The 27,630-nt window shown below is 42.3% G+C and overlaps 1 protein-coding gene across 8 annotated transcripts in view; it reads left to right on the top strand.

The window, feature by feature from the left end:
• The first annotated feature begins 218 nt into the window (after positions 1-218).
• The window catches only part of ACVR1 (activin A receptor type 1), a 141,009-nt gene continuing 113,597 nt past the window's right edge, over positions 219-27,630 (top strand). For 3 of the 8 annotated variants that reach the window (XM_021923637.2, XM_009182268.3, XM_021923636.2), the window contains exon 1: positions 485-763. The gene's annotated coding sequence lies outside the window, so the exon portion shown is untranslated. Of the gene's footprint in view, positions 818-1,033; positions 1,689-27,630 lie in introns of those variants that run through there. The other 5 variants (XM_003907501.4, XM_021923635.2, XM_009182269.3 and 2 more) reach the window with 5 other exon arrangements.

The raw sequence follows: 27,630 nt of genomic DNA, 5'->3' as shown, positions 1-27,630 counted from the left end.
CGGGGCTCGGCGGGCTCGCCCTCGGCCGGGCGCCTGCAGGGGGCGCGGGGACGGCCCCGCCCCGCCGCCTCCTCTCTCCCCTCCCGGCTCCCTGGATCCGCGCCGGGAGGAAATGATGTGTTGCTGCCTGGTTAATCACAGCTCCAGACACTCATTGGCCGAGCGCTCCGCAGCCACTTCCTCCTCCTCCTCCTCCCGCTCCTCCCGCTCCGGCTCCTGCTCTTTGCAGCCGCCGCCGCCGCCGCAGCCTCCCCCTCGGCGCTGGGGGAACTTTTCTACTCTCTGTGACGGTCTCCCCCACCGCCCCCGGGGGCAAGTCCCGCTGGTCCGCCCGCCCCGCCCGCGACCGTGCTCCCAGCCCGAGCCTCTGCGCCTCGGGAAGTTTATTCCGCCCGCCCTCCTCCCCTTCCTCCTCCTCTTCACCCCGCCTCCCCGCCCTCCCCCGGCTCTTTCCCCCGGGTGGCTGCCGCTGCCGCCGCTGCCGCTGCCAGCCTGCTCCTCGGCCAGCCGCGCCGGCCCCAGGGCTGGGAAGCCCCCGGCCCCACGCACCGCTCCGCTGCAGCCGCCGCAGCCGCCGCTGCTCTGGGCCGGCCCTCGGTCCCCGGCTGCCGGCCCCGCAGAGTTCCGGGCTCCCTCGCCGGCTGCACCGCCCCGCCCCGCCCCGCGCCGCCCCGCGCCGCCCCGCGCCGCGCCGACCTGCAGCGCCCGGCTGCCTTGCACTCCGCCTCCCCCGGCTCAGCCCCCGGCCGCGGCGGGACCCGAGGTGAGCGCAGGTCGCCTGCCGCGCCTGCTGGAGCCGGGAGGACCGAGGGAGGAGGTAGCCTAGCGGGAGAAGAGGCAGGGATCGGGGGTGGCAGGGTGGGCGTCTGCGGTGCCTCCCCCTCGCTTTCATTCCTTTCTCCCCCAAGCTTGATCCCCACTCCGTGGGGGAAGCAGCCGCGGAACAAAACTGTCTTGCTTTGGGCCTGAACTGCTGGTGGGATATGAGGGGGGGGAGGGCAGAGGCGTGGAGCGGGGGTCTCAGGCTTGCATTGGGGTGTGTGTGCGTGTGTGTGTGTGTGTTGTGAACTCCTTCAGGGTGTGCGACTCTGACTTTTAAATCGATCTGGCCGCGGGGCCACGGGGCTCACCTTCCTAGCAGAGCTTGGTAGAGAGTAAGGAGATAGATAGGCGAATTTCCCCCACCCTCAAAATATCCATCTCTTCCAAGAGGAATTTTCTGCTGGAGAGACAGCCAATAAACTCTGCTCAACTCCCTCCCTCCCTCGGTTCTTCCTAGCTGCAGTTTCAAAAAGCTTCAAAGCCAGGAATGTGGGATTCATCTTCCGATCCCCAGAAGGCAAATGTGGTTACAGATGTTGCACGGTACTTTGCCAAGTTTAAAACCCTTCCTTCAACACTGTAACCAAAACAGTGAGGCTAGAACCTCGGGCGCCCTAAGAAGAGATGTGGGCCTCTGGGGCCGCTGGATTCAGTAACTTCCGTCGGGTTCTAGACTGGCTCGGCTCTGTCCAGTTTGTGCCAGATAGTCTCCCACCCCCTCCCCACCCCTCCTTTCCCCTGGAGATTTGAACGCCGCTTGCATGGAAGAGAAGCTACTTAGAGAAGAAAACGTTCCATTTAGTAACATAAGAAAAGTCTTGATTAAAAAGTTGTCATGAATTTGACTTTCGGGGAGAGGCAGCAAGGTAATACAATGGACTTGTCAATTTTATTGGGCTTTTCTTTCTTTTTTGAGGGATGTATGATAAGAGTTCGATGATGGGCAAAGGGGCCGTTCCATACGTGCTTTTACATATTTTTGAAAAGAGGCCCATGAATTGAGACATAACCCAGTGGTTTTAAAGAATCCTGTCCCAGAGATGCAGATTGCTCTGACAGCCCAAGGGAAGGCGGTGGCAAAAAATAGACACCACCTCCCTTTTCCCCAAAAAAATTCTTCCTGGAAAGGTGGTGTTAAGAAATTTCAGAGATGGGCTGATCCAAGTGGCGGGCCTTAAATGGAAACACTATAGTATGTCCTGGCACTTGTCTCTGGAGGTGGGTTGCTGGCCAGGGGCCCAGGCTTGGGCAGCCAGCAGACACTAGACTTGTGCTGACCTCAGACATCGGCCTCTCCATGCAGCTTTATAGTGTGCAGACTGCTTAAGTTTGGAATATGGGCCTCATCCATTTCACTGATGGGGACATAGGGGTCAGAAGGTTATCTTATGCCTGGATGGGACTTCGATCACTTATTTTATGATTCATTTGTTTTTATTTTCTGTCTTGGGATTTTAAAATGGGATTCTTTTGAAGCTGAAATGTAGGCCTTAAGTTGATGTAACTGGGTGTTGGATAATAGCACTTCTACTATTACCCCTTATGCGGGTACTCACAGGTGGTGAATGATGTATAGATAAATTTCGGATAAGTGACAAAGACTAAGGATTGCGATGATTATAGATTGGGTTCATGCCCTCCCTTTCCAGCTGTGTTGTTGAGTTTTACTTGAAATGGAGAGGGTGATTTTAAATAAAACCTGAGTTAGATAGTAGTCTTAGAACTTTTGTACCTTGGAAGAGAGTGATCATTTGAATCCAAGCAAGTTTGTTGTTATCTGTGAGGAATTTAAAGGAATATTAAGGATTCAGAGTAAAGATGCCATATTCAGGAATGTAATATATTAATTTCAGAAGTGAGGAATTTAATTTGATTAATAGAATTGTAATGAATTTTTTTCGAAGTAGTGATTTGCCAGATTTTCTTCATGTGTCCAAGAAAGGTATAACAGAGATTGAGTCAGGATATAGAGGTTATGCATCTGTCTTGCCCTAGATTGTTCTGAACTAGTCCCGTGATGGTCATGATAGGCTTCTAGGTAATTCTCAGGCTTGGATTGAGTAGTCCAGTCTTCTGAGGGAGAGGGGCAGGACAGAAATGGATCTGAAAAATGATCCTGCTCTTCAAGGTCATGAGGTGAAGATGGAATCAGTGCTGGGACTGGGAGCTGTCATCTGTGGCTTGTTCTGCTCTTGGATCCCTGCATCTTGATTTATTTTTATGTGAAGAGATCTCATGCCCAACTCAGTAGGAATTCTGGAGAAGCAAACCACTGATGGTGGCAAAACTCTTTGATATGTTTGGGTGGCTTTAATGACAGGATAGTTTAGGGGTGCTGGATATGTGCTAGGCACTGGGCTTTACAGGTGCTTTTTCATGACATTTCCACAAATACCATATGTCTTATTGTTACTTTACCTTTCTACAATAAGAAATTGAAGCTTGGCAAATTTCAGTGGTAGAATGGGGATTTGAACCAGAGGTCTGCAGGACTTCAGAACTCATGTTCTTGGCCACTTTTGCCAGTGATTGTCAAACTTCATTCACTCACATACTGTCTTCCTGAGTTTACCATGGCTGAGTCCCACTTACTCTGTTAATATTTTTCTTTAAAGCAACGATTCACTTAAAGAAAAGAACCTAAAGACATCATTTTTTTTAAAGAGGAAATTGTGTATTACTACCGTATTTGGAAAGCCAACTCACTTGTTAGGAATAGGAGGTAGTCATAAATATGCGTTTGTACTTGCACTGAAATCCCAACTTCAGAATAAAGATTATGTGGAGTGTGCGTATGTTGCAGGGACCTGGAATAAAAATGGAGGAGGTAGGTAGATGATACAGTATTGGTGATGTTCTGGTTTTTGGATTGGGTGATGGGTTCATAGGTGATGATTTTATTTTTAGACTTTATAACCTACATACATGATACATTTTTTTGTAAAATGATAAAGAAAATTAAGCACATAACCATTAACATAATGATTATTTAGGGAATATTTTACTGCACTATGCTGACTATAGATTTAGCTTGGTGCCTTGTATGCAGTAGGCACACAAGAACTATTGGCTGATTGACAAGACCCCAGGAAATAATTGTAAAGCAAGCTCATTGTTTGTTATATTTGAATAAGGTTGAGGTATATACCCCTCCTCCCCTATTTTCTCCTGCTTCTACTCTCCTTTCCAGTATTGCAACTAAATAGCGTGGGCTGCAGTGAGGTTTCACCTGGCTGTAGTTATGGGAGACACAGCCTGGGCTGAAGCTAGCACTTTTCAGCATCACCTTGTCTTATATATCTAGCACTTGGGATGGGGCAAAGAATGCTGTCGTGAAGTGTTAAGACACCTTCATTTTTACCCAGTAGTAAGGTGTGACCATTCAGAGCTGGAAGCAGTATTTAAAGCAGGGCCTGGATGAAATGTTAGCAACATTAAACTGGTGAGGCTGGGAAATAAAGCCATCAGAAATTTTAATTGGAATCCACAGAATCTCCTGTTTTATTTTCCCAAGCAAGCACTGGGCACTGTGGCTTTATTCCTGGAAATGAGGATTTGGAATTGGGTTTCCTGGTACAAAATGCCTTCTTTGATCTTTTGGAGTGAAAACTTTGTGTTTCTTTCTGTGGCCAATTCCAGTTCTCAGAAGAACCAAATGGAAGATTTACCTCCTCATTTTTAGCAGTTGGCCATGGAGTGTTCTTGCTTGCCATGCTAAGTTTAAGAATCAGAAGTTCTAAACTAGGATTTGTCTGTTGGAAGGACATTCAAATGAAAGACTGCTTTCGAAAGAGCCTCATCAATTTGGTGTGGTTGGCACATCACAGCCTTTGGTTCAGATGGGAGGTAGTTTTGCTTGAACTCACACTCTCAAAGTTAACTAATAAGAGATTCCGCAGCTTCCTTTTCTGAGTTAACACAAATACACCCTCTGCCCCTAATATTCAAACTGACCGCATATGCGAATACTATTCCTGTGCTCTTCTAGGCAGTTCTGGAAATGTGAGATTGTTTATATGTGTAAAGGCTCTTATGTGATCCGTCAGCTTTGTTTTCCAGAGCCACTGCTCTTCAGTTGTTTGATTTTTGGGTTTCACTCTCTGACCAACATTCCACTTTGCCCATTAGAGTTGCTTCATTGTTGACTCTGGGTATTTGGCCTTTATTTCTGTGACTGGGAAAGTAACTTTAAATTTCAGTCTTCCTAAATTTTGTGGAGGCTTGTGCAGTAGGTGAAGGTTGTTTTGAAGAGGGGGGATCCCGGTGAGACTACTTTTAGTGTAAGTGTCCTGAGGGATCGCCCAAGGTCAGTTCTCATTCATCTTGAGGCCAAACCCTGGCTGTTCTGGTCTCTCCATTGCCCCCGACTCCCCTCCTTTTTGGGGGACCCAGATTCTTCAAGGCTCAGAGTAATCTTACTAAGCAAGACTGCTTTCTGGATATTGCTGTTTTGCCTTTCGACAGTCTCCTAGGTTTTATCATCCCCATTGCTTATTCTGGGACATGATTGATCTCTCTGAGGGCAAAGACTTCAAGTTGTTCATTTCTCCGTTGATTCTTTCTGCACAAGTCATTGCCCTTCACCAATTTAAAACCTTTCAAATTCTCTCCCTGGGCTCCTTGAGGCAAGGGACTGTTTTATTCATCTTTTGTGTAACTTTTGCACCTAACACAATGCTTGGCCTAGACCACACGGTCAATAAATCGTTTTTGAATTGCTGAGAGAATGAAGGGATGATTGCATATTAAGGGAGCAAAGGGACCCAGTCCTCTAGGAAATCAGGGAAATCGGGGACAAGATGATACTACCCACTGTGGTCCGTAAGGATGAGTTTGGAAAGTGGGAACGAAAGACATTCTATGTAGAAGGAACTGCTTTTGATACCTCTTCTTAGTGCTTAATGTTATAACCTGTGCTTAGTCAATTCCACAGACATTTATTGTGTTCTTTTCAGCATATGTTTCTTTCTTTGTTTTTATATTTAAGGGTGATGCCTACATTTTTGGGAAGAATATCTCACTAATTTTTTATATCCTACAGAGCAGGGAATCCTTTATTGTTTATAGTTAGGACCCAAACACTCAGTGAATCAATTACTTTACTCGGACTTTTTCCTGTTGCGTATGTTTCCAAACAGTTGACAGTGAAAATATAGTGGTGGGCAATGCTTGTGTGAGAGGTGGAAGAATGTAGGTGACCTCTTTGGAAAATGGATGGAATCCAAAGTAAACTCCTCTTCTGAGAGATTTTAAGGGCTGAAATCAGTGGACATACCACAAGTAACTTTTCATCTTCAATACTTGATGGCTGTGTGTTTTTCCTCATCTATGAAAGCCAAGATTGGCGATTAACATCACCATGCCATTGAAAAGCAAGGTTGCTCTGGTTTGGGGGATTCCTTTTTAGCCAGTTATAGAAGAATATTGATAGGCCCTCCAAAAATATAACCTTGAACTTTAGAAATGTACAGAGGGGAGAATGAAGGTGGGGTGATCTTGGACAAAGTTGGATGTTAGAAGTGGGATGATACTTGGGAGTTTGGAAAGTGGGTACTGAGGAAAATATGCAGTAAGAAGAACTTGAGCATTCTGGAATAGAAAGGATGAGTTGAGGTGATGTTTTAAACCAAGTTCCGAAACTTCCACTATCGCAGCTATTGATGAGTGTTGACTACGCTTGGAGTGAAAGTAAGATGTGCTTGATTTACTCTCTGTAAGTAGTGAGTTAATGTGTATAAGCAAACATGACCATAAAGGCTGGAGCTTAGGGGGGAATATCCCTTGTCCTGATGTCAGGGACTTACACAAGATAGAAATATATGTACGAGTGAAAGTGTAGGTAGTTATCTAGAGTGACACCTTCCTTTTCACGATAAGGGACACATGTGCCCAATGCTATTTTTCATACAGTTTTCATATGCTTATCTTGAACTTGAAGAACCCGAGTTGTTGTGAACAATAAGTGGCAAGAACAAATATCTTATGAGGATGGCCTAGTAAAAAACAAAAGCTCGGTCAGCAGAGATTACTTTATATAAACATAAATGTTCTATTTCAGTATTTTTATTTTTTTTTATTTTTTTATTTTTATTTTTTTTTTGAGATGGAGTCTCGCTCTGTCCCCCAGGCTGGAGTGCAGTGGCCGGATCTCAGCTCACTGCAAGCTCCGTCTCCCGGGTTCAGGCCATTCTCCTGCCTCAGCCTCCCGAGTAGCTGGGACTACAGGCGCCCGCCACCTCGCCCGGCTAATTTTTTGTATTTTTTAGTAGAGACGGGGTTTCACCGTGTCAGCCAGGATGGTCTCGATCTCCTGACCTCGTGATCCGCCCATCTCGGCCTCCCAAAGCGCTGGGATTACAGGCTTGAGCCACCGCGCCTGGCCTATTTCAGTATTTTTAAAACATTTTAACACTCAGCAGTACATTTTATATCATGACCTGGTGCACACACAAACATACATGCATGTGCACGGGTGTTGAAAAGAAAGCCGAATTACAAGTTCTACAAAAAATATTATAATGCTTTTTAATTAATATTCAATTTTTATTTTAAAAATTCTAGTCTTTATATATTAAACTGATTTTACAACTTGCTAATGGGTCCTAATAAGCAGTCAGAAAAAAACTATTCTAAGTATTGTGGAAATTTGCCTTAATTTGTTTATTGAATAGTTGCTAGTCTGGATGAGACTTTTGTTTTTCTTTTTGTGTGGATTTCTGTCATTTTACAGAAAGTTCATACCCCTATGCTCCTCTCCCTCGCTGGATTATTTTTTCTGTGTAAGGGTCTTTACTTGTTTCCAAATCAGATTAAAGTGAGTAATATGTGATTTGGACCAGCTCCAGTGTGCATCATCATCATCATCATCTTGATCCCCATCAGCATCAAAGGTGGGACTGATTCATTTAGAATGGTGACAGGAGCCACTTAACTCCCTGTTTATTTAGATTATACTTGAAGAGGTTGTTGACGTTCAAGAATAAGGAGAAGCCGAGGTTACACACACCCAAAGGATGAGAGGGAGGTAGGGAAGATGACCCCCATATATTGTTCAGAAATAAAAAATGAAAGCAAATCGTTAGTAGGGACAGCTCTTTGCATTCAAAGACACAAGAGCTTAATTGTTGTCATTGTCCTTATCATTAAAATCTTGCTTTCCTCCTCCTTCATCTTTTCCCCTCTTCTTTGTCCTTTATTTATTGAGCATTTATCAGGTCTTCCTGTAGGTGAGGCTGGGCATAGAAAGCTCAGTTAATATCAAGTTAATATTAAGGTTCACTTGAGTAAGGGAGTGAATAATTACACGTCTGACTATTAGTGGCAGAACTCTGAATATCTTGGTCACAAGTTACAGAGGGATAAGGATCAACCAACACCTTTAAGGAGGTGGCTGTTTGGCCTCTGAAAGAGGTACCAGTTGGATGTTATTTTGAGAGGTATCTATACGTGTATAGGTTGTAGCATAGGCAACATTCCAAAAAGAGGGAATGGGACAAGTAAATATAAGGGGGTTGTTTTTTATTTAGAGGCCAAGTTGTAGAAAAGATAGTTGCACATCTTTCTTTTTTTGAATCGGAGTCTTGCACTGTTGCCTGGGCTGGAGTGCAATGGCGCGATCTCGGCTCACTGCAACCTCCGCCTCAGGTTCAAGTGATTCTCCTGCCTTAGCCTCCTGAGTAGCCGGGATTATAGGCACGTGCCACCATGTCCAGCTATTTTTTTTTTTTTTCGTTTTTAGGAGAGAGAGGGTTTCACCATGTTGGCCAGGCTGGTCTTGAACTCCTGACCTCGTGATTCACCCACCTTGGCCTCCCAAAGTGCTGGGATTACAGGCGTGAGCCACTGTGCCTGGCAGTTGCACATATTTTTAATCACTGGTCTCAGACTCTGTGTCCTGGGATGTAGCTTCTCAGGGTAACATGCAAGACCTTAGACAACTGAAAGGAACAGCACGTTCACAGTTAAAAGTGCTTTGTGATGTGGCTTGACTCTATAGAGCACATCAAGATGAGCACCATAGGAGCAAGCTTAGAAAGGGAGATTTAGAGGCATGTTATGGTTTACTTTGAATGACAGGCTGGAAGTTAAGATATGGCATGAAAACAGGCCTTGGTCTAGCCTCTTGCATTATCTCATTTAATGCTCACTCACACTCCATAAAGTACCTACTCTTTTTTTTCTTTTCTTTTTTTTTTTTTTTGAGGCGGAGTCTCGCTCTGTCACCCAGGCTGGAGTGCAGTTGCGTGATCTCGGCTCACGGCAAGCTCCACATACCAGGTTCACACCATCCTCCTGCCTCAGCCTCCCGAGTAGCTGGGACTACAGGTGCCCGCCACAACGCCCGGCTAATTTTTTATATTTTTACTAGAGATGGGGTTTCACTATGTTAGCCAGGATGGTCTTGATCTCCTGACCTTGTGATCCGCCCACTTCAGCCTCCCAAAGTGCTGGGATTACAGGCGTGAGCCACCGCGCCCAGCTAAAGTACCTACTCTTATGCCTATTTTATAGAGGGAGAAACTGAGGCCTAGAGAGGTGACATAAATGTCTAAGGTTACACATCTGAACTTTAACTCAGACTGTAAATTCCTACTTCACCATCAGTGTGCACCAGAGCAGAGGTTGAAAACTGGTGGTCTCTGAGCTCAGTATACCTCAGAGTTCTGTCCTGTTTGATACTGTATTTAAGACATTTTTAAAAAAACATGGTTACTAACATGTAAAAATGGGGGACATTTTCATTTAAAAAAAAATCAAAATGTCCAGCTGCTCCTGCAACACTGAAAACTCTGGCAGCCCCAGGGCCGTAATCCTTCCTACAAGAAACTGCCAGATCTTCTTTTGACCGTGTCTGTCTGAGGGAGACGTGTGTGCTGTGGCTGCTACTGTCTCAGTTCATCCTGTTTTCTCCCAGACGCTGAGGTTCGGTGTTAGTTGCTATTTATTGTTCTTGCACTGACAGGTTGGTTTGTTTGTTTGTTTGTTTTAAACTCCTCGCCTACCTGGTTCCTGTAGGCCAACTGGATTGACCCTATAGGTGTATGAGTTTGAGGCCCTGGCACATAGCCTTCTGTTAGTCAAGGATGATTGGTCTAGTGGAGTGGGAAGCCCAGAAGCCAGGAGGAAATAAGAATAGATGGAACTAGGGTTTTAGCCTTGGGCTGGAGAAGCCATAGGGCTTGGTGAATAAATTACTTTTGCGATGAGAGGGTTGGGCAAACATATGACTTTTGGAACCTGGATGATGGGGAGAATGGTGTTGCTCTTAAAAGAAAATGGAAGGTTGCCAAGAGGACCTGGCTTGGGATGGACTGTGGTGTTGGGTTTGAGGTTCTGGTAGAGCGAGAACCCAGAAGAATGCTTACATGAGCCCTGTGAGAAGCTGGGACTATGGTACTGGAACTCTGGAGATGAGGGTTTGGGGCTTTGGCTTTGTATTGACTATTGGGTTTGTACTGGTGATTGGTGAGGGATGAGCATGCCCTGGGGGAGAGCTTCCTTTTGGAAATGGGAAGAAGTGGGTTGAGGTCTGAATGAAAAAATGAACCAGCTACAAACAGTTCAAAGTCTCATATTGACTTTTTGGGGTCAAGTGCCTTATCTTGCAAATAAATCAACTGTTTATCCGAATAGAGGAGTAAAATAACAGTCTTCAACTTTTGAACATGGGAACTGGTAAAACCTCTGCTCGTAGAATCAAAGGCAGATATGCTGTTTGATGGGTGACACCTGTAACTTATGTCTGTGCCTATTTCACTGAGCCTTATTAAGGTAAAACGAATTCTAATAGTGACCTTTTCTTGGTATCATAGATGATACAAAATGTGAAAAAGAAGTTGCTGGAGCCCCAAGATGGGAAAAAAATGCCAGAGGAAAATGCTCTGTGCTTGAGATTTATCCTTGCTTTTAACCAGTTTAGAATGGAATGTCCTTTTCAAATTCAGAGAAGCTTTTTTTTTTTTTTTTCTCCTTGGCTTGTTTGCTTAGGATTCCCTCCAACTTATTGTTTCTTAATCAGCTATGTCCTCAGCTCCTCTGTCTTCTCCTACTTGGTTCCCTTTTGATCCCTAAAGGTCTTATTGTTTTAGGACATTCTAAGCACAAGTAGGGTGAATCTGTCTCAGATGTGAGTGTTGTACATGGAAATCATCCAGGAGGGCATTTCTTTTGTTCTCATAGAGACTTGTCTCCTTTTGGGGCCATATAACTCTGACATTTTTAGTTTAATTCAAATTGGTGTTTTTATTTTTCGTTCCTGGTTAGCTTTATTTTATTACATGTGCACAGTAATATGAGTTCCTATACATTTTTTCCTAGAAATAAAATAATTTTATTATGTTGTTTTATTTTTGATACTAGTCATATTATGACAGTAATATGTGTGCACAATACAAGATTTGAAGTACAGGAAGGGTGTACAGTAAAACCATTTAATTCAGGGACTGTCCATAGATAGAGTTCAGTATTACCTGAGGTTTCAGGTGTTCACTGGGGGTCTTGAAACATATCCCCATGCCTACAAAAATCAATCAATCTATCTATCTATCTATCTATCTATCTATCTATCTGAGATCTATCTATCTATCTCTTTTTGCTCAGGCTGCAGTGCAATGGTGCGATCTTGGCTCACTGCAACCTCCACCTCCCGGGTTCAAGCGATTCTCCTGCCTCAGCCTCCCGAGTAGCTGGGATTACAGGCATCCGCCACCATGCCAGGCTAATTTTGTATTTTTAAGCAGAGACAGGGTTTCTTCATGTTGGCCAGGCTGGTCTGGAACTCCTGACCTCAGGTGATCTGCCTGTCTTGGCCTCCCAAAGTGCTGGGATTACAGGTGTGAGCCACCGTGCCGTGCCTATCTGTCTGTATGTCTATCTATCTATCTATCTATCTATTGATCTATCTATCAATCAATCAATCAATAATCTATCTCCTGTGTATCTGGAGATAAATACCAAGGATTGGAATTGCTGAATCAAGGGATAGTTACATTTTAAATTTCAGTGTAGGCTGTGCCATGAATTGGGTTTTTGCTTTGTATTTGTGAAGCAATGTGGTGTGGAGATGACCCTAAGACTCAAATGCTCGTCTGTTCTCTGGTGTAAACCAATTGTGTGGCCCAAGAAAGTCGTTTTCTTAACCTTTGTCTTTGTGGTGCTTTCCTTTCCTCATTTGTTAAGAAGGGCACAGACTTAGTTATTTCTAAAGTTTAGTAATTTGTTGATTCTCTCAGTCTCACTCTTTTTTGGTCCTTCCAGGAAATGGAGCTTTATGATTTTTTTTTTTTTTTTCCTGTGTAAGTATGAGTCTGTAAAGAACTCTGGGCTTTGGAAGCCTTGCTAACCACAGCTTTACTTTGATTGTTTTAAAGCACTATGTCTGGTGTGTGCTTTACGTTAAAAGCAGAGCTTATATGGCTGATTACCTTTTTTTAAAAAAAAAAATATGGTGAGTGGTAAGTAGGCAGTTAGTGACCAGGAAACTCATATAGTCAGCTTTTTATTATTGATCAAGAGTGGAGGCAATGGATTTTTAGACTTAAGGAAAAAGTTTTATTTTTATAATAGCTGTAAAAAAAAAAGCAGTAGGGCTATGATAGACAGTTTTTAAGAAACAGCAACATTTTATTTATGACTTTGGAACAGACCAGAAGAGGTAGCTTTTGATCTTTTGAATTGATCTTTTGGATTTGATCTTTTGAGCTTTTGATATTTTGTAATGTGAAGGTAAAATAGGAATTTTTGGAAATTTTGAGATATTTAGCCAGTATTGTGTAAAAAGATGATTGGATTTCCTGGTGATTAGCAAGCTAGATCTATTTAAAAACTGAAACCCAAGTAAACAAAATTTCATGGGAATTCGGCCAAGCGCGGTATCCAAGTGCGGTGACAATGGGTCACTCCTGTAATCACAGCACTTCGGGAGGCCATGGCAAGAGGATTCCTTGAGTGCAGGAGTTTGAGGTTAACCTGGGCAACGTAGTAAGGCTGTGTCTCTACAAAAATTTTTTTTAAAAATTAGTAAGGGGTGGTGGCATGTACCTGTATAGAGGTGGGAGGATTGCTTGAGCAGGGAGGTCAAGGCCGCAGTGAGCCATGATTGTGCTATTGTATCCCATACAGCCTGGGTGACAAAGACCCTTGTCTCAAAAAAAATTAATATAAATTTATGTTTATTTCTCATACTGCATTTTTTCTTTAGAATTTGCTCCTGTAAGGCTGGACACGGTGGTTCACGCCTGTAATCCCAGCACTTTGGGAGGCCGAGGCAGGCAGATCACGAGGTCAGGAAAAAAAAAAAAAAAGAATTTGCTCCTACAACATTAAGCAATGTATTTGGATTCCAAGTTAAAAGACTTGGAATTTAGGTTGTTAATATAAATGCATTTCTTCTGGAAAATTTTTGAGCCCTTAGTTACTCATTTTAGGAAAATCACTTACTAAATCAATCTCTCTCTGTCTCTTTTTTTTGCTTGAGATGGAGTCTCGTTCTGTTGCCAGGCTGGAGTGCAGTGGCATGATCTCGGCTTACTGCAACCTCCGTCTCCTGGGTTCAAGCGATTCTCATGCCTCAGCCTCCTGAGTAGCTGGGATAACAGGCATGTGCCACCACACCCAGCTAATTTTTTTATTTTTAGAAGAGACAAGGTTTTGCCATGTTGGCCAGGCTGGTCTGGAACTCCTGACGACCACAGGTGATCCACCAGCCTCGGCCTCCCAAAGTGCTGGGATTATAGACCTGAGCTGCTGTGCCCTGCCTAAATCTCTTTAAGTATATAAATGTATTCAACTAGGTGTAGAGTAGCAAAAAAAAAAAAAAAAAAAAGAAAGAAAGAAAGAAAGAATTATTTAACTGTTCTACAGGCCAGGCATGGTGGCTCACACCTGTAATCCCAACCCTTTGGGAGGCAGAGGAGGCCAGATCACCTGAGATCAGGAATTCAAGACCAACCTGGCCATCATGGTGAAACCTTGTCACTACTAAAAATAAAAAAATTAGCCAGGCGTGGTGGCGCACGCCTGTAATCCCAGCTACTCGGGAGGCTGAGGCAGGAGAATCTCTTGAACCTGGGAAACGGAGGTTGCGGTGAGCTGAGATCATGCCACCGCATTCCAGCCTCGGTGACAGAGTAAGACTCTGTCTGAAAAAAAAAAAAAAGGTAAATGTTCTACAGCAGAGGTTAGGTTTACATATATTCACAGAATAGAATTTTATGTAATCACTAAAAACACTATTTTTGATGAATTTTCAGAGACAGATCTCATTTTAATGGTAGTTACCTTTTCAAAGAGGCTTTTGTTGGCTATTCCATCTAGTTTGAGCCTTAATTATTTTCCGTATCTTACATATACTACCTTATATATATTATCAGTAAATACAAGGTATGTCTATTTTGTACTCTGTGTGTGTGTGTGTGTGTTTATCCTGTGCCTACTATACTGTCTTATGCATAGGAGGCACACATAACTTGTTGCAATGAATGAATGACCGTAGAGAGTACACATAATATTGTAGAGAGTACACATAATATTACGTGAAAAAAGCAGGACACTAAAAACATAGTATAATTCCTTTCATATAAATTATGTACAGTTCCGTAAACATAAACATAAAACATAGTACACTTTCAGATTTGTAGTTAACATATATATATGGATGTAGAGAAAAAAAGATTGGTAGGAAATAATCCTAAATTTTAGCTGTTACCTCTGTGCTGTGGGTCCTGCATAATTTTGAAGAGACAATCTTTAAATACAAATGGGTGAAGTAAATATTGAAGATTATGTCACCCTGATAATGTATTTTACCCTTTCCACATTAAAGGTGGTCACCTTACCTAAAATGATATATTACAATACCGTGGCCTTTTCTCCTCTTGAGTAAAATGTACTGTATCTCTGTAGTGTGACAGGTTTTATATCTACTTGAGGTTTAAATTATGATCTAAGAGTTGCACTTTTAAGAAACTGGCTTTAATTTCACATCAGTTGAAGTTAAAGGGTGGTGAAAGTATATTAGATCTGCTACAAGTGTGTAATTATAATTATTGACACATTTTCAACTCTTAAGTGTGATGCATTGCCCATGATTTTGACAGCTGTGACTACATTAAACCTGCTGGAATACTCTTTTCACAAAGATTTGTTTAAACTTAGAATTGTCAGAAGGATTCTCCATAAAGTGGATGAACACAGATTTCGAGGTGAAATGGTGGTTCATTTCCCACTGTGCCTGTTGATTTTTCGTCTGTTAAATGTTAAACAGAAGATTACCTGGATTTAGTTTTCATGTCAAGAAACCTGGGAATTTTATTTTATTTTTACATAGTATAAAAAATGTGTGCTGCTATTGCTTTGTGATAGGACTCTATGCAGTGATAGCGTAGAATCTCATTCTGTCTCCTTCTGAAGGTCCCCAACCACATAACTCCAAACTGACAGACTTGATGTTGCATAACATCCTTATTTTCTGAACGTCTCCTTCAAGAAAGTTCACATATTATCTCCTTTTCATGGCCATTCTATCCTTCTATATAGATTTATTAAGTAGCTACTGTGTGCCAGGCACTGAGAATATAGACAGAAAGGCTGTCAGAGAGCTCAGCTTGGCAGAGGCAGAAAAAGAAATAGCCAACGTACAGTAGAGTGAAGCGCCACATTAGAGCTCTAAACGTAAAATTGAGATGTACAGTTCTGTTTGAGGGTACTGGAGGTCATCTCAGGGAACGGATGTTCTTGAGTATCTTCAAGGTTAAGTAGGATGTTATCAGGTGGGGAAAGGGTCTTCTAGGCACAGAGGCTTTCAGTAGAGACAGCAACCTTTAAAACTGAATATGGCTAGAACCTTGCTACTCAGCAGGTGGTCCTTGGGTCGGCAGTGATGGCATCAATAGAAATAAAGAGTCTCAGGCTTGCCTGAAATCCTGCTGGAGCAGAATCAGCTTTGCAACAGTATCCCCCAGTGATCTGAATGCTTCCAAAAGTTTGAGAAACATTGGACTTGAGCATAGGAAGGGGTAAAAGATGGGAGAGCTTGGAAAGTAGACCACCTGCAAAGGAGATTGGATTTTTTTTTTTTCTAGCAAAAAGTTGATAATGGAGAAGTGACATTATCAGATTTATATTTTCTAAAGATTATCTGGAAGTACATGTAGAGCAGCATCTGCCAAGAATGTTTCTTGAAACCTTAATTGTATATAAGGTGCTTCACCAAAAAAGGTCCTCAAATAAGTTTGAAAAATGCAGGATATTATATTCTTCTCTCAGACAATATAAAGTATCATAGTAAATTGAAAGTTTTGAGAAATTAACTTTGAAGAAAACCATTCACTTAACCACTTATCCTGGAATATCCCTAGGGTGTTCCACATTTATTCCACAGTGGAACTCTTTGTAGCCTCGCAGCTGTTAATACCCTAGGGATGGTGGATAACATTCTGCTGAACTCATTTTGGAAAATGCTAGCGCTGCTTCCTAAACCTCAGACACTTAGCCTTATCTGAGTAGGGTAACTGACTGTCCAGGTTTAGCGGAGATCCTGGGATGCCAGACTTTCGCTGCTAAACTGGGCAAACTGGGGTGGAGTTGGGTACCCTTCCTAGCAGTTTACCACATATATTACTATTTACTTTATTTTCTTTAGGTAGGCTCAGCCTTCTTTCCTTCAATTCCTGTTTTAGTCTCATTTTCATGGACTGGTCCCCCAACTTGTCTGCATTGGAAGCACCTGGGGAGTTTCCAGACCTGAGCCTGTGCCCACCTCGTGAGGTTGTGATTTAATTGGTCTGGGGTATGCATTGGCCCTTGGGATATGAGGGAGACTTTTCAAAAAGTCCTCAGGTTATTCAAACGTCATGAAAGTTTGTCCAAAGCCATTATGCCTGTGGAAACGTAGTCTTGAAATGCTGCTTAAGAATTTATTTTAATATATAATACAAAAAATGACCATTAAAAACAAAAAAAAATAGTTGAAGAATCACCTAGCAGCATGTGAGGCAACCACCAGTTGTACATGTTCCACACTTTGGGAAACGCTTAGGGGAATAATCGAAGTGTGGGCAAAAATTAGGGGGCTGGAGCTTATTTGGTGAGTGGCGTGGCTGGAAACGATATTGCAGATTTCAGGGCTGTTTGGGAGTCTGAGCCCATGAGATGTGGTGACTGATGTGGTCTGTAAGGTGGAATAGAGTAGGAAAAGGAGAATCTGATAACTGCAGGCAACCTGGGGGTACATGATGATCATATTACTGGAAAGGGGTCCCAATCCAGACCCCAAGAGAGGGTTCTTGGACTCACGCAAGAAAGAATTGGAGGCGAGTCTATAAAATGAAATCTAGTTTATTAAGAAAGTAAAGGAAGAATGGCCCTTCCGTAGGCATAGCCCCCCAAGGGCTGCTGGTTGCCCATTTTTATGGTTATTTCTGAATTATTTGCGAAACAAAGGGTGGATTATTCTTGTCTGCCCTTTTAAGACCATATAGGGTAACTTCCTGACATTGCCGTGGCATTTGTAAACTGTCATTGTGCTGGTGGGAGCATAGCAGTGAGGATGACCAGAGGTCACTCTCATTGCCGTCTTGGTTTTGGTGGGTTTTTGGCTGGGTTCTTTACTGCAACCGGTTTTATCAGTGAGGTCTTTATGACCTGCATCTTGTGCCGACCTCCTATTTCATCCTGTGACTTAGAATGCCTGTCTGGGAATGCAGCCCAGTAGGTCTCAGGCTTATTTTACTCAGCCCCTATTCAAGATGGAGTTGCTCTGATTCAAATGCCTCTGACAATCACATGACAGAGCAGGAAGATGTGGGGAATGCAGCAAGGTGACAGGCTCTATTTGAGAGGACTTGGGATGTCCAAGTAGAGCTGTCTGGTGGGTTGTCAGAAGAAAAACAGACGGGGCATGCTGGCTTATGCTTGTAATTCTAGCACTTTTGGAGGCTGAGGCAGGAGGATTGCTTTAGGCCAGGAGTAGGAAACCAGCCTGGGCAACATAGCAAGACCCTATCTCTATTTAAAGAATTAAAAATAGGCCAGGTGCAGTGGCTCAGGCCTGTAATCCCAGCACTTTGGGAGGCTGAGGCTGGGGGATCACCTGAGGTCAGGAGTTCAAGACCAGCCCGGCCAACATGGTGAAACCCCATCTCGACAAAAATTAGCAGGGCGTAATGGTTATGTAATCCATAACCAATAGTAATCCCAGCTACTCTGGATGCTGAGGCAGGAGAATCTCTTGAACCCGCAAGATGGAGGTTGCAGTGAGCCGAGGTCGCGCCACTGCACTCCATCTTGGGTGACAGAGCGAGACTGTGTCTCAAAAAATAAAAATAAAATTAAAAAGAAGAAAAACAATTAATATTTAATAGCTTAGAGAGGAGAGGGCTAGATAGAGATGAGAGCCTCTACTTCTTGGTACAGGAGGCAGTAAAGTTCAAATGGGGATCAGAAGCTCCCTGGAGAAAGGGGAGAGGGTGGATCTGTCCCCTTGGTCCAAGGGATGAGTTCTTGGAGAAGGACGTTGAGAGAAGAGTCTGGGAACAGCCTGAGAGGTAGGAGGAACACAGAAGAGAGGCTCCTATCGTCATAGAGAGGAAGGGAAGGCTCCTCCCAGGTAGCCCTGAGAACCCAGTAAGAGAAGAGCTCAGGAGCGTGTTTTGTTGGAAGTTAGTCATCATTAGTAGTGTTTGTAAGTTTAGCATAAAGGAGGAAACCAACTTTTCGTGGGTTGAGAGGGAGGAGACCACTAGATCAAGTGACTTTTTTTTTTTTTTTTTTAAGTTTTTACTGAAGAAAAAGCCTGGCATAGTGTGGGACCTTAGGGAATAAGTATGGATTTCTTTGGGGAGTAGTCATCTTCTGGTTACTCATGAAGTTATGTCAACAAGGAAGAAAAAATTACAAGAAACATTCACATATTCACCGAAAAAGTGCCAGAGTTACCTGGGGCCCCATAAAATCCGTTTATTTTCAAATCATAACCTCTCACCTTTTCTCCCCATCTTCCCTAAAGTTTGCTCTGTTATTCTCTAGACACAACAATCTCAATTTCTGAATTGATATTCTTGTAAATGTCATTAGGATTTCTTACGGTGCTGATAAGGCTGCTTGTGATTAAGTGTTCAACCTTTGTCTATATGTGGTGCACATTTCTGGAAGGCTTTGTAGTTTACCAAAGCAACACTGCATTTTACATGATCCTCTTAATAACCTTGTACAGGAGGCAGGGCAGAAAATGATATTATTTTATTTTACAGGGAGAAAAAAGCCTTTGAGGTTTAAATATATTAAGGAGAACCTGCTAATGATGAATGATTTAGTGATGGATCCAGGGTGCAATTCTGGTCTCTCTGGTACAGTATTTCTTCCTTATGGTGGAGGAGGATGGGGGAAGGGTATCTTCTTTTTTTTTTTCCCAATTAGTTCATAATTTCCTTGAGGATGGGGACCATGTGTTCATTGTTGAGACTGTGGGTGTTGGGGATGGGTAGGAGAGCCCTTTGGTCCAAGCTTTACCACACACAAGGACTTCACATTGTCTTGATACTACCTTTGTATCACGGAATCCCATAAATATCCAGAATTGTATATTTTCTTTTTCTTTCTTTTTTTTCTTTGAGTCAGGGTCTTACCCTGTCACCCAGGCTGGATTGCAGTGGCACAATCATGGCTCACTGCAGCCTCAACCTCCTGGGCTCAGGTGATCCTCCCACTTCAGCCTCCTGAATAGCTGAGACTATAGTGCGTACCATCACACCTGGCTAATTTTTGTATTTTTTTTGTAGAAGCGGAGTTTCACCATGTTGCCCAGGCTGGTCTTGAACTCCTGGGCTTAAGCAATCCACCTGCCTCAGCCTCCCAAAATGCTGAGATTACAGGCATAAACCACTGTGCCTGGCCCAGGATTCTGTATTTTCAACAGGATTGAAAGAAGGTAGCATGGATCCTGTAACTTTGAACTTGCATCTCAGTATTGGACCATATAATTATCTTGAGACCAGCCCGATAGTATTGCTTGGCATGTTTTGTAAATATTTAAAACATACACAGTTTTTGTCATCCTGTTTTTACATTTAAAAAACATTTTTTGATACCAGAAATCATCTATAGTGGAAGTGGCCCAAACCTCTCGACTTCAAAGGGACCCTTCTCTGTATGTGCATGGAAGGACCTGAAAATGAACCAGCCCCTGTAACAAAGCTCAAGTCCAGTAAAGATGTTTTGTAACCACCATAGGGCTCACCACAGACACTTAATAAATACTTGTTAGTTTGAATTGAGGGAGGTGTTGTTTTGTGTTAAACATTCTCCACATTTATCACAATGGACCACTGACAATTTTTAATTTTTTGTAACGATCTTTCCCATGAGTCATTAAAGATACGGCACTAGGATTTGGGGAAGGGGAATGATGAAAGAGAATACAGAAATGGAATTAGCAAGTTTTAGGACAAGAGATGAGAAGTTTTGAGTGAGTGAATAGTTGAAAGCGGGAAGGCATTGCTCAGGGGAAACTGGAAATAGGTGGAGGCACTTTTAAGACGGCAGACCACGGGGATATGAGGATGAGACAGGAGTAATGCAGAGCTGATATCTTAAGGGGGAAACTGAAGGCTTTTTTTCAACTTTAATTATAGCCACAGGATAAAAGCACGTTATAGCACTTTTTTTCTACCTCTACTAAGGGCTAGGAGGATATAATCTGTCTCGTAGAGTCTTGTCAAAGAATCTGCACTTCAGACTACATTGAAATGTATTTCTTTTTAAGTTTTTGGGGTGTCACAGGTTGAGGAAGAGGAATAAACATTTGATTCCTTGTGTTTACATTAAAATTTCAAGCTACTATTTCATGATGAAGCGAGGAACTTTTTAGTCATTGAAGAGATTTAGGCGGATGAGTTAATGTTTGGTCATCAGAAAATGTAGCATGAGGAGCATGTTTCTTTTGGGAGGAGAAAAAAGCAAAATATGAGTCAGACAAAAACATCAAGTCATTTCCCGCCACTCGATGCAGCCACCCTTTTGCTGAAGGACCATCGACCCTGCAAGTCTAATTCAGACAGTGATGACCACTGGCATTTGAAGCAGACTTCACAGTTTATAAAGCTCTTCCCCCTGAAGGCCACTCACAGTGTTGCTGACTCTTTGTATAACATTGGCACTTCTGATGAGGTGGGCACAAGTGAGTTATTCTTCTGGGGAAGGTGCTTTGATTTAAAACCTAAAAATGCCATCTGTAATCCTAATGGGACAGAGTTTTCCTTTGTGAGGGCCCATCAGTTATTCATTGACAATGACATGGACTGTCACCCAGTCTGGAGTGCAGTGGCGCGATCTTGGCTCACAACCTCCACTTTTTGGGCTAAAGTGATCCTCCCATATCAGCCTCCTGAATAGCTGGGACCACAGGTGCAAGCCACCACATCTGGCTAATTTTGTGTGCGTGTGTGTATGTGTGTGTGTATATATATATATACACACTTTTTTTTTTTTCTTTTTTAGAGACGAGGTTTCATCATGTTGCCCAGGCTGGTCTCAAACTCCTAAGCTCAAAAATGTCTGTCCTCCTTGGTCTCCCAAAGAGCTGAGATTACAGGTGTGAGCCACCATGCCTGGCCAGTTCGTTGGCATTTTTGAAAAATGCTAAAAGGCAGTTAACTAGCCTGTAACATTGGGAGAGTGTGAGGTTTGTCTTAGATACTTATTTTATTTTTGAGATGGAGTCTTGCTCTGTTGCCAGGCTGGAGTGCAGTGGTGTGATCTTGGCTCACTGCAACCTCCGCCTCCCGGGTTCAAGCGGTTCTCCTGCCTCAGCCTCCTGAGTAGTTGGGACTACAGGCATGCACCACCATGCCCAACTAATTTTTGTATTTTTAGTGGAGATGGGGTTTTACCATGTTGACCAGAATGGTCTCCATTTTCTGACCTTGTGATCCACCCACCTGGGCCTCCCAAAGTGCTGGGATTACAGGTGTGAGCCACCGCACCCAGCCTGAAAAAGATACTCATTTTTTTCATTTTGGATTTGCCAATATGATGGCAGAACACTGTCATTGTCTTCCGGTATCTCTGTTCTTGATCTTTCAGTGATTTTTTTATGTTGTGTTCCATTTTGCTGGGTATCAAATTATCACCAAGTCTTTGTGCAAATCCAGAGAGGTAACTAACTAGAAATATGTGTGTGGAAGATAGGTATGAAATGTTAGGAAAAAGAAAATGCTTCTTCCTAACTTTTTTTTTTTTTAAACTCCTTTGGGGTCTGATTGATTCATGCTTTTTTATTTGTTGAAATTTTTTGAATACTAACTATGTGCTAGGCTCTGTGTTGATTATGTGTTGGTGACACTGAGACCAAAGGTGCTATTCCTGGCTTCAAGAGAATTCATGGCTTAGTAAAAGGAACACGTAAATCAGTGGTTACAGTACAGCTTGGCAAATGCGGGTGTGCACAATGTACAGCAGTGACCCAGAGGGGGAAACCTCACCCACGTTGGGGAGAAGGATGTAGGGAAGCTTCTGATCCTGGAAGGTATTACGTGAGGACTTGAAGAATAAGTAGAAGTTAGCCTGGTAATGTAGAGGAAGGGCATTTTAGCGTAGGGAAACTTCATTGTAAAGATAGAAGGCATAAGAAGAGCATAGTACAAGCTGGGAATGCAGGTGGTTTAGTTGAACTGCAGCTTAGGGTGCCTGTGGGAATTGATGTGACATAAGGCTGGAGAGGTGGATAATGGCTATGTCATGAAGACTACTTATTGCTTCCTAAACAATTCAGGTCTTATCCTGAAATATGCTAGCTAGGATTTTAGGCAGGAAAAGGATCTGATTAGATTTGGATTTTGGAACAGTTATGAGCAGCAGCTATAAGAATATTCTTTTTCAGTGGTGTCTATTCATCTATGCTTTAGACTGAATTGTGTCCTTCCCAGTTCATGTGCTGAAGCCCTGACCCTCAGTGTGCTGCTATTTGGAGATGAGGTCTTTGGGAGGTGATTAGGTTTAGGTGAGGTCATGAAGGCGGGACCTTCCTGATGGGATTAGTGAGCTTGTAAGAAGAGATACCAGAGAACTTGCTGTCTCTTTCCTACACGAGAACACAGCAAGAAGGCTGCCCCTCTGTTAGCCAGGAAGAGGGCCCACACTAGAACCTGACCATGGCATCCTGATCTTGGACTTCTAGCCTCTAGAACTGTGGGAAAGTAAATTTCTGTTTAAGCCATCCAATCTGTGATGTTTTATTATGGCAGCCTGAGTAGACTAATACAATCTATTTATTATTTGGGTAATTGTGAAACTAGGAACAGGAAGAATATTATAGTAATTCAAGTAAGTAGCAATAATTTGGCTACTGTCTTCTGTTTTAAAAATATTTGGGCATGGAACAAATCATTATAACTGAACTTCTAGTTTTGAGATCTTATGGTTAGGATATTACTAGCTATAATAAGTTTTATGAGAGAACCTTCTCCCTTGAACATCTCCACATCCTACCTTTTATTAAAGTAATCCACTGATTCCCTTCACTATAGAGGCTTTGGGTCTTTTCATTGTCTTCCGGTCAGCAGGTTGGTACAGCTGAACTCTCAGTACCTAGTGCCTGAGTGTTGAATCTGTTAGCCCTCTGCTTTATCTAATTTTGATACTATGACATTTATAGTGTTTTAAAGGAATCTTCTGTATATGGTTTTAGGAGTTCTGTGGGAATTAATATCATTTGGAGGATCATGTAACTATGGCAGATGATGTTTGTGATGAAATTGGTACCTATCTTGTGTATGTTTGAATAACTATTTAAGAGAGAATATTTTTCATAGTTTTGTTTTTATGTCTGAAGATCTGTCTTAAACATTTTATCCCATACTTAACTTGTGTCCGATATTTGAGTCTAGTTTCCCTTTCTTTTCCCAAGGTCTTGCTCTTTTTTTTTTTTTTTTGAGACAGGCTCTCGCTCTATCATCCAGGCTGAAGTACAGTGGCATGACCTCTGTTTACTGCAGTCTCCACCTCCCTAGTTCAAGCAATTCTCCCATCTTAGCCTCCCTGTAACCGGGACCACAGCCATGTACCACCACGCCCAGCTAATTTTTGTATTTTTTATAGAGATGGGGTTTTGCCATGTTGCCCAGGCTGGTCTGGAATTTCTGAGCTCAAGCGATCCACCCGCCTTGGCCTCCCAAAGTGCTGGGATTACAGGTATGAGCCACTGCACCTGGCCTATTCTTTATTTTTTAAACTCTGTCCTTTCTCCCCAATTCTCTCTAATTTGTCCTCTTTATTGGCCTTTTCTCTTGAGTTTAGAAATAGGCTTAAGTATTCTGTTCTTTAAAAAAAAAAGGTGTTTTGACGCCTATACCTCTCATAAGCCCCTTCCTGAGGAAGCATTTTAAAAAATGAATCCACATTTAATGCTATTGCCTCTTCAGCCTGTAGTCTTCTTCAGAACATAATAATCTTACATTGCTCCCATTCATTCAATGTTTTGGAAGTGCCTACCAAACGCCAGGACTGGGGGGTGTGTGTGTATCTTTGTTTCCCTCCCAGGAGGCCTCTTTTTAGTGGTAGGGTCACAAGACTGGGAGGAGTTATTTAGCCCATCTCTCCAGTGCCTGCAGTTGCTCTACATTATACCCTCTGAGTGAATCCTCAGCCTTCACTGAAATTCTACAAAGTTAGGGGATGCAGTATCTACTAGGAGCCCACTCTGCCTTTGGACTAATCTGACTGCCAGAGGGTTTTTTGGTCTATAATGAATTTTGCTTCTATTTATCCTTTGATCACAGTTCTTTTCAGCTATACAGAATATAGAGTATAATAGTATTTTTACATGATTTGAGCTGTCATATTTACCCCCAATATCTTTTTTCTAAGAATGTCTTCATAGCTTCCGTGGGTCTTCACCATCCTTCCTGCCTTGTTGCTTATACTTCTGTTTGATTGAGTCTTTAAGAATTGGTGTCTAGAACTGATTGTAATATTCCTGACTGGGTTTTCTCTCCTCTGATTTTTTGACTTCCATGCTTGTATTATGCAGCCCAAACTGCTATATTTCAGATGGCCACATGGTTCTACTTGGAGAGCTGATCACCAACGGAAATCTCAGTTTTTTTCCATAGATGATACTGCTAGGTCCTGTCTTCCTCAGCCTCTCCTTGTCTGCTTATACCCTTGTCTTTTATTCCCTTTACTGCGTGTGGGATCTTAAATTTACCTTAAGTTAACTTTCAGTTTGCTAGGTCCTGTCCATAGCAGTTTGCATTGGATTCCATTTCTGTTATTTTAGGGAAGATATGAGTTTTTCTGAAATAGTACCCTTTGAATGTAGTAACTTAACAGATCTATCTGATCTGTTAAGATAGATCTGTTAAGTTAAGATGGATCTGTTAAGATGGATCTGTTAAGTTAACAGATTTACTAAGTTAACTTTTCTTTTTATTTTTGGAGACACAGTCTTACTCTGTTGCCCAGGCTGGAGTGCGGTGGTACGATCTCGACTCACTACAACCTCTGCCTCCCAGGTTCTAGCAATTCTTGTGTTTCAGCCTCCTGAGTAGCTGGGATTCCAGACATGCACCACCACAGCCAGCTAACTTTTGTATTTTTAGTAGAGACGGGGTTTCATCATGTTGGCCAGGCTGGTGTCAAACCCTTGACCTCAAGTGATCTGCCTGCCTTGGCCTCCCAGAGTGCTAGGATTACAGGTGTGAGCCACCGCCCATGGCCAAGTAAACTTTTTCTTTTTCTTTATCTTTTAACTTTTTACTTATCTTGATCACAAATATTTCATAAGACATGTTGTCAAGTCTAGATGTGTATGTTCCCTTGAACTGCCAGCTTAGGAATCTTAACGAGAAAAGGAAACTGGGTTAATCTTGTATGATTTGTTCTTACTATTAGGGTTCGCAGGGATTACTACTTTCTAAGTGTTTAAAATCCAGTCTCAAGTATTGCCTGGGACTTGTTCTGAGTCTCTGTAGTCTGTTGGCATTTTTCCTTCTTTTTTTTGAGACCAAATCTTGTTCTATCGCCCGGGCTGGAGTATAGTGGCATGATCTCAGCTCACTGCAACCTCCACCTCCCAGGTTTGAATGATTCTCCTGCCTCAGCCTCCCGAGTAGTTGGGACTACAGGTGTGCCCCACCACACCTAGCTAAGTTTTGTATTTTTAATAGAGACAGGGTTTTGCCATATTGGCCAGGCTAGTCTTGAACTCCAGACCTCAAGTGATCCGCCTACCTCGGCCTCCTAAAGTGCTGGGATTGCAGCCATGAGCCACCACACCCGGCCTTCTCATTTTAATTTTTCTAAAGCGTCTTCTGAAGCATCTTGTTCCTTTCTGACTTCATTCTTTGCTGACCTCTTTTCCCCAAGTTTTGGAATTCTCTGAGATTGCTTTTCCTCTCTCTTTCAATCTGTGTCTTTTAAGATTCTCTATGCTTGCATTGTCCAGTAAGGTAGCTACTAGCCACAGTCAACATAGAAATGTTACTGGCTTTAAAGAATCTACTGATTTCAAGTTGAAAGCCAGAACAGGAAACGCTGACACCTGGGTAGAAGGTTAAGGTTGACTATTCCAGGAATCGAGAGAGGAGCACGAAAGTGGCCACAGTTTAACTAGTTATACTTGCTTGTTGGCTGTTGCCAGGTTATCTGTATAGGTTCCTGACCCCTGTCTCCTGCTAACAATAAGTCATTATTGCAAATAAAGTAAATATTAATAAATATATGTGTAGAGTATTTTTAATAAAAGCCTATGTGTAGTGTGCCAAAAGATAATGAGCTTTGGAAACAAAGTAAGTTCTTAAATTGGCAGTTTCTACGCCTGATTCTGTATAGTACTGCTAAACTTGCTAGGTTATTCAAATACTATATAATAGTGTTTGTAGGCATTTCCTAGTGTTTGCATATTTTCTGTAAGCTACAGTTTTGATATATACTACTGTACTTCACATTTTTTATTAAGCAATTTAAAAAGATGTTTATAATAGTGAATAAACAGTATTGGAAGTATTTGAAAAATAATTTATGATTTCAGAAATTACAGTTTTTTCCCCCCAAATTTTGAATATTGATATTGATAGAGAGTTTGAAACAATAGTACATAGTGCTTGTCCAAAGAACTATTTATTTCTTTTGATAATATGATAGGTCTGTACCTATCTAAACACAAATTGAGATAGTGTTTAGAGACTGTTATGGTAATTTGACATTGCCATCAGTACTTGTGATCAGTGGATTCAACCCACCGAACAAGGAGTTTTACAAAAGTATTGGTCCATTACAGATGGTAATTTTGTTGTATAAGTACTGGTCTAGGTGAGAGGTAGTGATTTCTTGAACCAGACTTGGAAGTATGAGAAGAGATTGGTTGGAATCAGGATATACTTTGAAGATAGAGCCAGTGGGATTTGCTACTAGATTAGATGACAGATTATTCTAGATTATCTTTCCCTCTAAACTGCTTCATTTATAAAATGGGTGTAGTTATGACAGCAACACTCATTTTTGTTGTAGCTGTGTCAGATGTTTCTTTGAGCTTGCTGGAAATCCCTTATGTTCATTGCTGCTAATATCATCTTTCTAATCCAATCATGTAATTCCCTTGACTTTCAACCATCAACTGCTCACCATTATAGATAAAAGAAATATTAAACTGCTTAGGTTGACTTTTAAGATATGAGGTGCATCTTCTTTCAGACTCTTTTCCATATCCGCTGTTGCTCCTGACAATAGCCCAACTAGACTGCCTGCTGGTCCAGTCAATCTCTTTCTGCGTAATAAACTACCCCAAACTTGATGGCATAAAACGACAACCATTTT

The sequence above is a fragment of the Papio anubis genome, chromosome 10 (assembly GCF_008728515.1).
Source record: "Papio anubis isolate 15944 chromosome 10, Panubis1.0, whole genome shotgun sequence".
Classification (NCBI taxonomy): Eukaryota; Metazoa; Chordata; class Mammalia; order Primates; family Cercopithecidae; genus Papio; species Papio anubis.
This window is presented reverse-complemented; position numbering and strand designations above follow the sequence as displayed.